The following is a 9157-nucleotide window of genomic DNA, read 5'->3' as shown; positions in this document are numbered from 1 at the left end:
CCTAAAAAAAAGTGAGCCAGCAGCCTCTACTAAATATCCCTCTATTTCAAGCACTTAGAGATCTAGAATTCTAACCACTTAGAAATCCAGAAATCCATAGACTCCAGCCTGCCTAGAGAACCCTGCAACTGACTGAAGGAAACACAAAGCGCTGCCCCCAAAGAGCAGCCCAGGCAGAAGGAGCTCTCTGATGCCATGCCTGGGGCTCATATACCTTTTGGCCCCGCCCAGCACCCAAACCCAATCACCTGGGAAAGGGGAGGGGCAAAGCACAAGAAAGTAGAAATAGAACAAGAGAAGTAGCTGTTTTTCTTTTTGTTTCTTTTTTAAAATAAACTTTATCTCAAAAGCATGCAGAGAGCAGACCAAATATTTGCAGTGATTCTAGAAGCAAAAACCGCCTTTGGCTTATTCTGCAGGTTTTAATATTGAATTGACAATATCACCACGCTAATAACTGAAACTTTTTGAACTGCAATTAGTTTACACAGGCTCATCCCCATCTGTAAACACAGAGAACCAGCATTCACTACCATGCAAGCCCTAATAACCACGTCCTGCACAACGCACACTACAACTAATTCAACATACCATTGTGCAATACTTCTCTGTTCCCGGTTCCTTTACCTCACCTGCTCAGTAGCACCACCTGAGTAATGGGCCCGGGCGGCGCCGCGCCGAAATGGGCCCGGGCGGCGCCGCGCCGAAATGGGCCCGGGCGGCGCCGCGCCGAAATGGGCCCGGGCGGCGCCGCGCCGAAATGGGCCCGGGCGGCGCCGCGCCGAAATGGGCCCGGGCGGCGCCGCGCCGAAATGGGCCCGGGCGGCGCCGCGCCGAAATGGGCCCGGGCGGCGCCGCGCCGAAATGGGCCCGGGCGGCGCCGCGCCGAAATGGGCCCGGGCGGCGCCGCGCCGAAATGGGCCCGGGCGGCGCCGCGCCGAAATGGGCCCGGGCGGCGCCGCGCCGAAATGGGCCCGGGCGGCGCCGCGCCGAAATGGGCCCGGGCGGCGCCGCGCCGAAATGGGCCCGGGCGGCGCCGCGCCGAAATGGGCCCGGGCGGCGCCGCGCCGAAATGGGCCCGGGCGGCGCCGCGCCGAAATGGGCCCGGGCGGCGCCGCGCCGAAATGGGCCCGGGCGGCGCCGCGCCGAAATGGGCCCGGGCGGCGCCGCGCCGAAATGGGCCCGGGCGGCGCCGCGCCGAAATGGGCCCGGGCGGCGCCGCGCCGAAATGGGCCCGGGCGGCGCCGCGCCGAAATGGGCCCGGGCGGCGCCGCGCCGAAATGGGCCCGGGCGGCGCCGCGCCGAAATGGGCCCGGGCGGCGCCGCGCCGAAATGGGCCCGGGCGGCGCCGCGCCGAAATGGGCCCGGGCGGCGCCGCGCCGAAATGGGCCCGGGCGGCGCCGCGCCGAAATGGGCCCGGGCGGCGCCGCGCCGAAATGGGCCCGGGCGGCGCCGCGCCGAAATGGGCCCGGGCGGCGCCGCGCCGAAATGGGCCCGGGCGGCGCCGCGCCGAAATGGGCCCGGGCGGCGCCGCGCCGAAATGGGCCCGGGCGGCGCCGCGCCGAAATGGGCCCGAACAGACTTATTCTTCACTGATGAAGAAGGTGACCCTGCTCAGTCTCTTGGCAGTACTGCACTTACGCGGTCAAGGAACCATGCTTAACTGTTTCCCAAATACAACTACCTAGCAACATCTCATAAACATACTTCTAATATGTCAATTCAAGGACATCAAGACTAGAAGGCTGCAAGGTCTAAAGACTCAACAGACAGCAAACACACAGGCAAAAGCTCCAGAAATACAATAAACTGTCCCTAAACCTGAAACAGAATACCCCTTACATGCCCACTGCTGCCATTTTCAGATACACGCTCACACAGGGAGCTTCAATGATACATTTCTCCTAAACCATGCTCCATCACTTTGCCACCAAGGTTATGACTTTGATAAGATTTGACATAAAGGCAAAGACTCACAGAAAACCCCGTAATTCTGCAAAAAACATAAGGGACCCAGAACCACAAAGCAAACACACAAAGTAACATCACCATACTATCCGTAACACTGCTATAACTACTACTCACCTGAGGAAGAGCTGCATGCAATACAGGCACCTACTACTAGATTGCTTTACAATGACAGATCCTGCCAGTTGCCACCTCAAAAAGATAGGAGTACTGGTTTCTACTTGAAAAATGCATCAGTCCATAGACTGACCCACCTAAAGAACCCTCCAAACAACTGAAGGAAAACCAAAGCACTTACCCCAAAGTGCAGCCCAGGCAGAAGGAGCTCTCTCATGGCATACCTGCAACTCAGTTACCATTAGGTCCAACCTGGAACCTGAAGCCAATCACCTGGGAAAGTGCAGGGGGAAAGCACAAAAAAGCTGAAAGAGGAGGAGCAGCAGCTGTGGTTTTATTAACTTCTTTATATGGCTTAGCTCAACAGCATGCAGAGTGCAGACAAGAGAACTGTGGTGTTTCTAGAAACAAAAATCCCCATGCTTTTGCTGCAGCTTTGAATATTGAAAGGAAAATACAAGTAAATAATTTTTTTTTTTTCCGCCTGGAATTACCTCAATCTTTCATTTACAAAGAAAAATCTAGGAGCAGAACAGATTACATGCCAAAAGAAGAATTCAATTCCATTCCACTCGCAGGAGAAATCACTTACTTCAGTAGGCTATCTGAGAACCAAAAGGTTATGCTGATGTGTTAAAACACACTACAGGACACTGGGGCCAGGCCCTCCGCTGCACCCACTTAAAACCCATCCCTACACTCACCAAGGTGCAACCCCAACCAAAACACAGACACAGCATTTCAGCCTCAACACAGTTTTGAGAACTGCTGGAAAGCAAGCTTCATACTCAGCGAGGCGTGCCCAGGCTACACAGGACAGGGCTTCGGGCAACTCTTTGCCTACCAAAGAAGACTGCCATCAGCACCTGCTTTGTTCAGATTCTAAAGACTAACATCACAGCCCACGTTGCCTGGGACACCTGATAAACAGAAGAGAAAGCAGCCATACCGTTTTCAAGCCGTCCCTGCACGTGTCGCTCCTCAATGATCTGCAACCTCTTCTCAAATCCTCAACCGCTTCTGTGGAGAGCCTGCCATGGCACCTGCAAAGCAAGATGGATACCCTTCGCAGTCACCTCGTGCTACTTGGCAGTTCTGCTCCAATCCAGCTCACAAACAGCCCGCCCTTCTCGTGCTGCTCTTCAGAGTGCAGCTTGGCCCCACTCAGCCTGTGCAACACACCTGCAAAAGAAAAAGAAAAGCATAGGCTGAAGCAGCATCCAAAGACACAGCACAGCTGGGACAGTTACTCTCACCTGCTCCCTTACCTCTGCCCCCTCACCTGCCCTCGAGGAAGATGCTTCCATCTGCTCTCTTAAGCCAGCTACAACACACCTCTGAAATATAAACAGGATTTTTACTGTACTTTGTGCAGTTAAGTAACTGCAGTGACAACTGCACCACTAAAGTAACTGCTAGATCTGCTCATCGCTCACCTTGCTAAAAGAAGCTGTGGTCAAGTCCTGTGTTGTACACTGTGTTTCAGCTTTAGCAAATGAAAACGGTCACAAGATAATCATTCAGCTGCCAGCATTAGCACCCATCCCTCAACAACAGAAGGGACCCCATTTACAAATTGTTTCAAAACAGCAGCCCCCTTACCTCAGCACCTCAGAAGTAGATCAAGCCAGTCACCAAGCTGCCTACCGAGTGCTGGACAGTTCCAGAAGGAGCTCTTTCCTGTGACAGGTTCCTCCAAAGGTTTACACTCTACTGGGGACAGGAGAGAAATAAAAATAAAAGTTTCAAAAACCCCTTATCTGTAAGCTTTCAAGATTCCACAGACCTCCTCCTCAAGCACACCGTTCAAGCACTATGCAAACAGCTGCTCACAAGCAGATATACTCTCCCCCCCCTACACATCTGACAAACAACACTGAGATGACTGTGCCAGCTGCCCTTCAGTATGTGCCCAGAGGCAGACCGGATGTCTTCGCCAAAACACTCCAGACAACGTATTAGCACACCCATGCACTGCCACGTTAGCTGTCATCACTAACTGCCAGGCAGGACAGCTCCAGACCAAACACATACACACACAGCCACGCCACAAGCACTACAAACAAAACACACAACACAAGGCGCAAGAAAAAGAGACCCCCAGAGGGAAGCCCTGTGGCAACAGCAAGTCACAACAGGTGCTCTGCACCAGACCCTAGAGGAGACTCAAATGTCACGACACGCGACTGGAAGCAACTGCCAGAACTGGGATGATGGAGGCCGAAAAAGCCTGCCTTCAAGACATCAGACCAGAAGGATGGGGACTGAAAACCCCATAAGACGACGCTTAGGAAATCAATTCCCAACAAGAGCTCCTGATGCGGCCCAGATGACTTCTGCAAGAGTGAGGATGGAAACAGACGCGATCTCAAACCGAATATGATGCACGAGACCTGAAACAGAACTGCATTTCAAGCAGCGACTGCAAGACAAGAAGTGCTCGGATCAGAGCCACGATGACAAAACAAGCACTGAGGCCCTTCAGCACCGCTACCAAGTTGCCTGTCTAGTCAGTCCAGAGTCAAAAGCTAGGAGGATATCAAGACCCGAGAAGCACAGAACAGATATTGCAGAAGCAACACTACAGGACAGACGAACAGAAGGAAACTGTCCTGCCTGGCGCACGCACTCACGCTACAAAATAATCCCGCTGCTTCTATTAGCCTGGTGACCCAGCCACAAGCAGCCTGAACGTGACCCAGCCTGAGCCACCCTCGCAGTGGCACCAAGTCTATTCAGCCAGCTGGCTCCACGCTGCTCTGACTCCCAGCTCCCATTAGCCACCCCAGATATGCAAATACCAGGTGCCCCCCAACTTAGCTCTCAGGTTGCTGCATGGTAAATTCCCTCCGCCTCAAGAAATGCACAGGCACTGATTGTCATCTTAGGCAATTGCCAGGCTCATCATCAGCTGCAAAAACAGAGTACCAGCATTCACTAGCATGCCGGTCATGATGCCCACCTTCTCCACAATGCTGACTACTGCTGATGCAACATACAACTATGCCCACCTGTTCCTCTCCAAATCCAAGCTCCAACAGTGCAACCAGTATCATCCACACCACCTGGGAAAACAAAGGGATTAAATGATCGTTGCGTTCACAACACATCACCCAATGGTGTTTTTTTGTTGTTGTTGTTTTTGTTATTGTTGGTTTTTTTGTGTGTGTTTCCTGTATTTATTTATTTTTTAGTCTGCTTTAGCTCAACGGCATGCAGAGCGCAGACAAGAAAACTGGGGTGTTTCTAGAAGCAACAATCCCCACGCTTTTGCTGTAGCTTTGAATATTAAAAGGACAATACGACCCAGCAAGTAACTGGAACTTTCTTACCTGGAATTAGCTCAAACTTTTCTTCACATTGAAAGAAAAATCTAGGAGCAGAACAGATTATACACCAACAAAATTGATTCCATTTCATCCCCAGAAAAAAAAAATCACATACTCTCATCCCCTCCTGTACCTCAGCCGCTTGCCTATCCCACGTGGCACACGCTTCCATCTGTTCTCTTTACCCACTTATAGCACCTCTAAAAGGCAAACTGGAATTTTACTCTATTTGCTGTAGGAAAATAACTGCAGTGACAACCGCGCCCCAAACTGAGCCAGCAGCCCCTACTAAACATCCCTCTCCTAAGTGAATTCTAAGCACTTAAAATCCAGAAATCCATAGACTCCAGCCTGCCTAAACAACCCTGCAACGGACAGAAGGAAAAACAAAGCACTGCCCCCAAAGAGCAGCCCAGGCAGAAGGAGCTCTCTGATGGCATGCCTGGGGCTCATATAGCATTTAGCCCCGCCCAGCACCCAAACCCAATCACCTGGGAAAGGGGAGGGGCAAAGCACATGAAAGTAGGAAGAGAGCAAAAGAAGCAGCTGTGTTTTGTTTTGTTTTTTAAAAACTGTTTTATCTCAAAAACATTCAGAGAGCAGACAAGAGACCTGTGGTGTTTCTAGAAGCAAAAATCCCCTTTTGCTTTTGCTGCAGCTTTTAATGTTGAACTGATAACGGCACCAAGCAAGTAACTGAAACTTCTTCAACTGGAATTAGTTTAAACACGCTCACCGTCATCTGCAAACACAGAGAACCAGCATTCACTAGCCCTAACCCTATCCCCAACCCTCACCCTAAACTCTAACCCTAGCCCCAGCCCTAGTCCCTAACCCCAACCCTAGTTCTCGAGAACTTCATTTCCAGGCATGCTCTGGGCGCTCAACATGGCCTCCCGGAGGTCCGGAGTCCCAGAACTACATTTCCCGGCATGCTCCGGGCACCCAACATGGCCTCCCGGAAGTTCGGAGTCCCAGAACTACATCTCCCGGCATGCTCCGGGCACCCAACATGGCCTCCCGGAAGTTCGGAGTCCCAGAACTACATCTCCCGGCATGCTCCGGGCAGTCAACACGGCCTACCGGAAGCCTGGTGCCGGAAAACTACACCTACCAGAATTCCCTGGACAGCCAGCACGGCCAATCAGAGGCCGAGTTTTCGAGAACTACATTTAACAGCACTCACTGTAACCCTAGCCCTTCCCGCCCTTACACAAAAAAGCCTCAAGCCCTATCCCTAAACATCCTCGAAACCCCTACGGACCTAACCCAAACTGTTTACCACACTAAACCCCTGAAGTCCTATGCCTAAAACCCCTAACCCAATAAATTAAGACGCTCAAATCCCAAACCCGCAAAATTGAGATGCTCAAATCCCAAACCCCAAAAAATAGGACGCTCAAATCCCAAACCCCCTTCCAAAAAAGAAAAAGAAAAATCAAGAAAAAAAAAAATCAAACAAAAACAACAAAAGGGGTAGATCTGGTGGCATCTGCCCTGTAACCCTGCAAAAATCACGAGGGACCTAGAACAACAAAGCAAACGCACAAAATAACATTGACATCCTATCCATAAATGTGCTATAACAATTAATCACCTCCAAAGAGCTTCAAGCAATAAATGCACATACTACTAGATCGGTTTCCTCTAAAAGATCGTACCAGACCCTGACCCACCAAAAGAACCCTGCATGTAGCTAACAGAAGCATCAACAAAGCACTGACCCCAAAGAGCAGCCCGGGCAGAAGGAGCTCTCTGATGCCGTGCCTGGGGCTCCTATACCATTTGGCCCCGCCCAGCACCCAAACCCAATCACCTGGGAAAGGGGAGGGGGCAAACCACAAGAAAGAGAGCAGGAGCAGCAGCAGCTGTGTTCTTTTATTTATTTATTTATTTGTTTGTTTTGTGCCTATCCCTAGTTTACAGCATGCAGAGTGCAGACAAAAGAACTGGGGTGTTTCTAGAAGCAAAATTTACCGTATTTATGCCTCAGCTTTGAACATAGAAAGGACAATACAACCAAGAAAGTAAATGAAATATTTTCCACGGGAATTAGCTCAAACTTTAGTGTTAGGTCAGAGGTTGGACTCAATGATCTTGAGGTCTCTTCCAACCTAGAAGATCTGTGATTCTGTGTGATTTACATATGAAGAAAAATCTAGGAGCGTAGGAAATTACACAGCAAAAAAAACAACGACGTAATAAGCAACGCGCATGCACGGCCCCACGGCCGACTGCAGTACTCGTTCTCCACCAGCAGGTGGCGGCAGAGGGCGCCCGCGGGCGTCACAGCGCATGCGCGGCCCCCGGGCGCCTGCAATATTCGATTAAAACCAGCAGGTGGCGGCAGAGGGCGCCCGCGGGCGTCACCGCGCCTGCGCGCCCCCCGGCCGCCTGCAGTACCCCTTTCCCATCTGCAGGTGGCGGCAGAGGGCGCACGCGGGCGTTACCGCGCATGCGCGGCCCCCGGGCGCCTGCAGTACCCGAATAACAGCAGCAGGTGGCGGCAGAGGGCGCCCGCGGGCATCACCGCGCATGCGCGCCCCTCGGCCGCCTGCAGTACGCTTTTCCCAACAGCAGGTGGCGGCAGAGGCCCCCCCCGGGCCCCACCGCGCATGAGCGCCCCCCGGACGCCTGCAGTACTCGCTTTCCACCAGCAGGTGGCGGCAGAGGGCGCACGCTGGCGTCACCGCGCATGCGCGCCCCCCGGCTGCCTGCAGTACCCCTTTACCACCAGCAGGTGGAGGCAGAGGGCGCCACCGGAACCCACCGCGCATGCGCGCCACCCGGCCGCCTGCAGTACTCCTTTACCACCAGCAGGTGACGGCAGAGGACGCCCGCGGGTGCCAACGCGCATGCGTGTCCCCCGGCCGCCTGCAGTATTCGTTTTGCACCAGCAGGTGGCGGCAGAGGGCGCCACCGGACCCCACGGCGCATGCGCGTCCCCCGGCCGCCTGCAGTACTCGCTTCCCACCAGCAGGTGGCGGCAGAGGGCGCCCCCGGGCCCCACCGCGCTATGCTTGCCCCCCGGCCGCCTGCAGTACTCATTTTCCACCAGCAGATGGCGGCAGAGGGTGCCCACGGGCGTCATGGCGCATTCGTGGCGCCCGGCAGCCTGCAGTACTCGCTTCCCACCAGCAGGTGGCGGTAGAGGGCGCACGTGGGCGTCACCGCGCATGCGCGCCCCCCGGCTGCCTGCAGTACCCATTTACCACCAGCAGGTGGCGGCAAGGGGCGCCACCGGACCCCCACCGCGCATGCGCACCCCCCGGACGCCTGCAGTACTCGTTTTCCACCAGCAGGTGGCGGCAGAGGGCGCCCGCGGGAGTCACCGCGCTATGCGCGCCCCTCGGCCGCCTGCAGTACTCGAATAACACCAGCAGGTGGCGGCAGAGGGCGCCCGCCGGCGCCACCGCGCATGCGCGCTCCTCGGCCCCCTGCAGTACCCCTTTCCCACCAGCAGGTGGCGGCAGAGGGCGCCCGCGGGAGGCCTTGTCGGGCGGATCACAGCTCGCCTACTGTGCCATTCGGAGCTTGTGGCTGTATTTTTTCCAACGTATTTGCTACCCACACCCCGCGGGGCAGCTTGTCTTACAAAGAATTCTCTCTGTTAATATTCTCTTTAAGGCGGGCACGAAGCATCCACTGCTCTTCTAAGCAAGCAACCTTCCTTCTGTGCTCCCTTCGGGATGCAGGACTATGTGCACTCAGATTTATTCCACTCATTTTTCTTCGCCTTTTCA

At 54.2% G+C, this 9157-nt stretch overlaps 1 long non-coding RNA gene across 2 annotated transcripts; it reads right to left on the bottom strand.

Annotated features, from left to right (window-relative positions):
• Positions 1–3060: 3060 nt before the first annotated feature.
• On the bottom strand, positions 3061–5824 carry LOC311420689. 2 transcript variants are annotated; one of them, XR_014684482.1, is made up of 6 exons: positions 5418–5824; positions 5097–5150; positions 3688–4996; positions 3522–3571; positions 3354–3422; positions 3061–3128 (listed from the first exon to the last, which is right to left on the bottom strand). It is a non-coding gene; the product is annotated as an uncharacterized lncRNA (long non-coding RNA). The 2 variants fall into 2 exon arrangements; XR_014684483.1 differs by lacking the exon at positions 3061–3128 and adding an exon at positions 3165–3267.
• Between the last annotated feature and the right edge of the window lie 3333 nt (positions 5825–9157).

Source organism: Aythya ferina, assembly GCF_964211825.1.
Source record: "Aythya ferina genome assembly, chromosome: 18".
NCBI classification, from domain to species: domain Eukaryota; kingdom Metazoa; phylum Chordata; class Aves; order Anseriformes; family Anatidae; genus Aythya; species Aythya ferina.
This window is presented reverse-complemented; position numbering and strand designations above follow the sequence as displayed.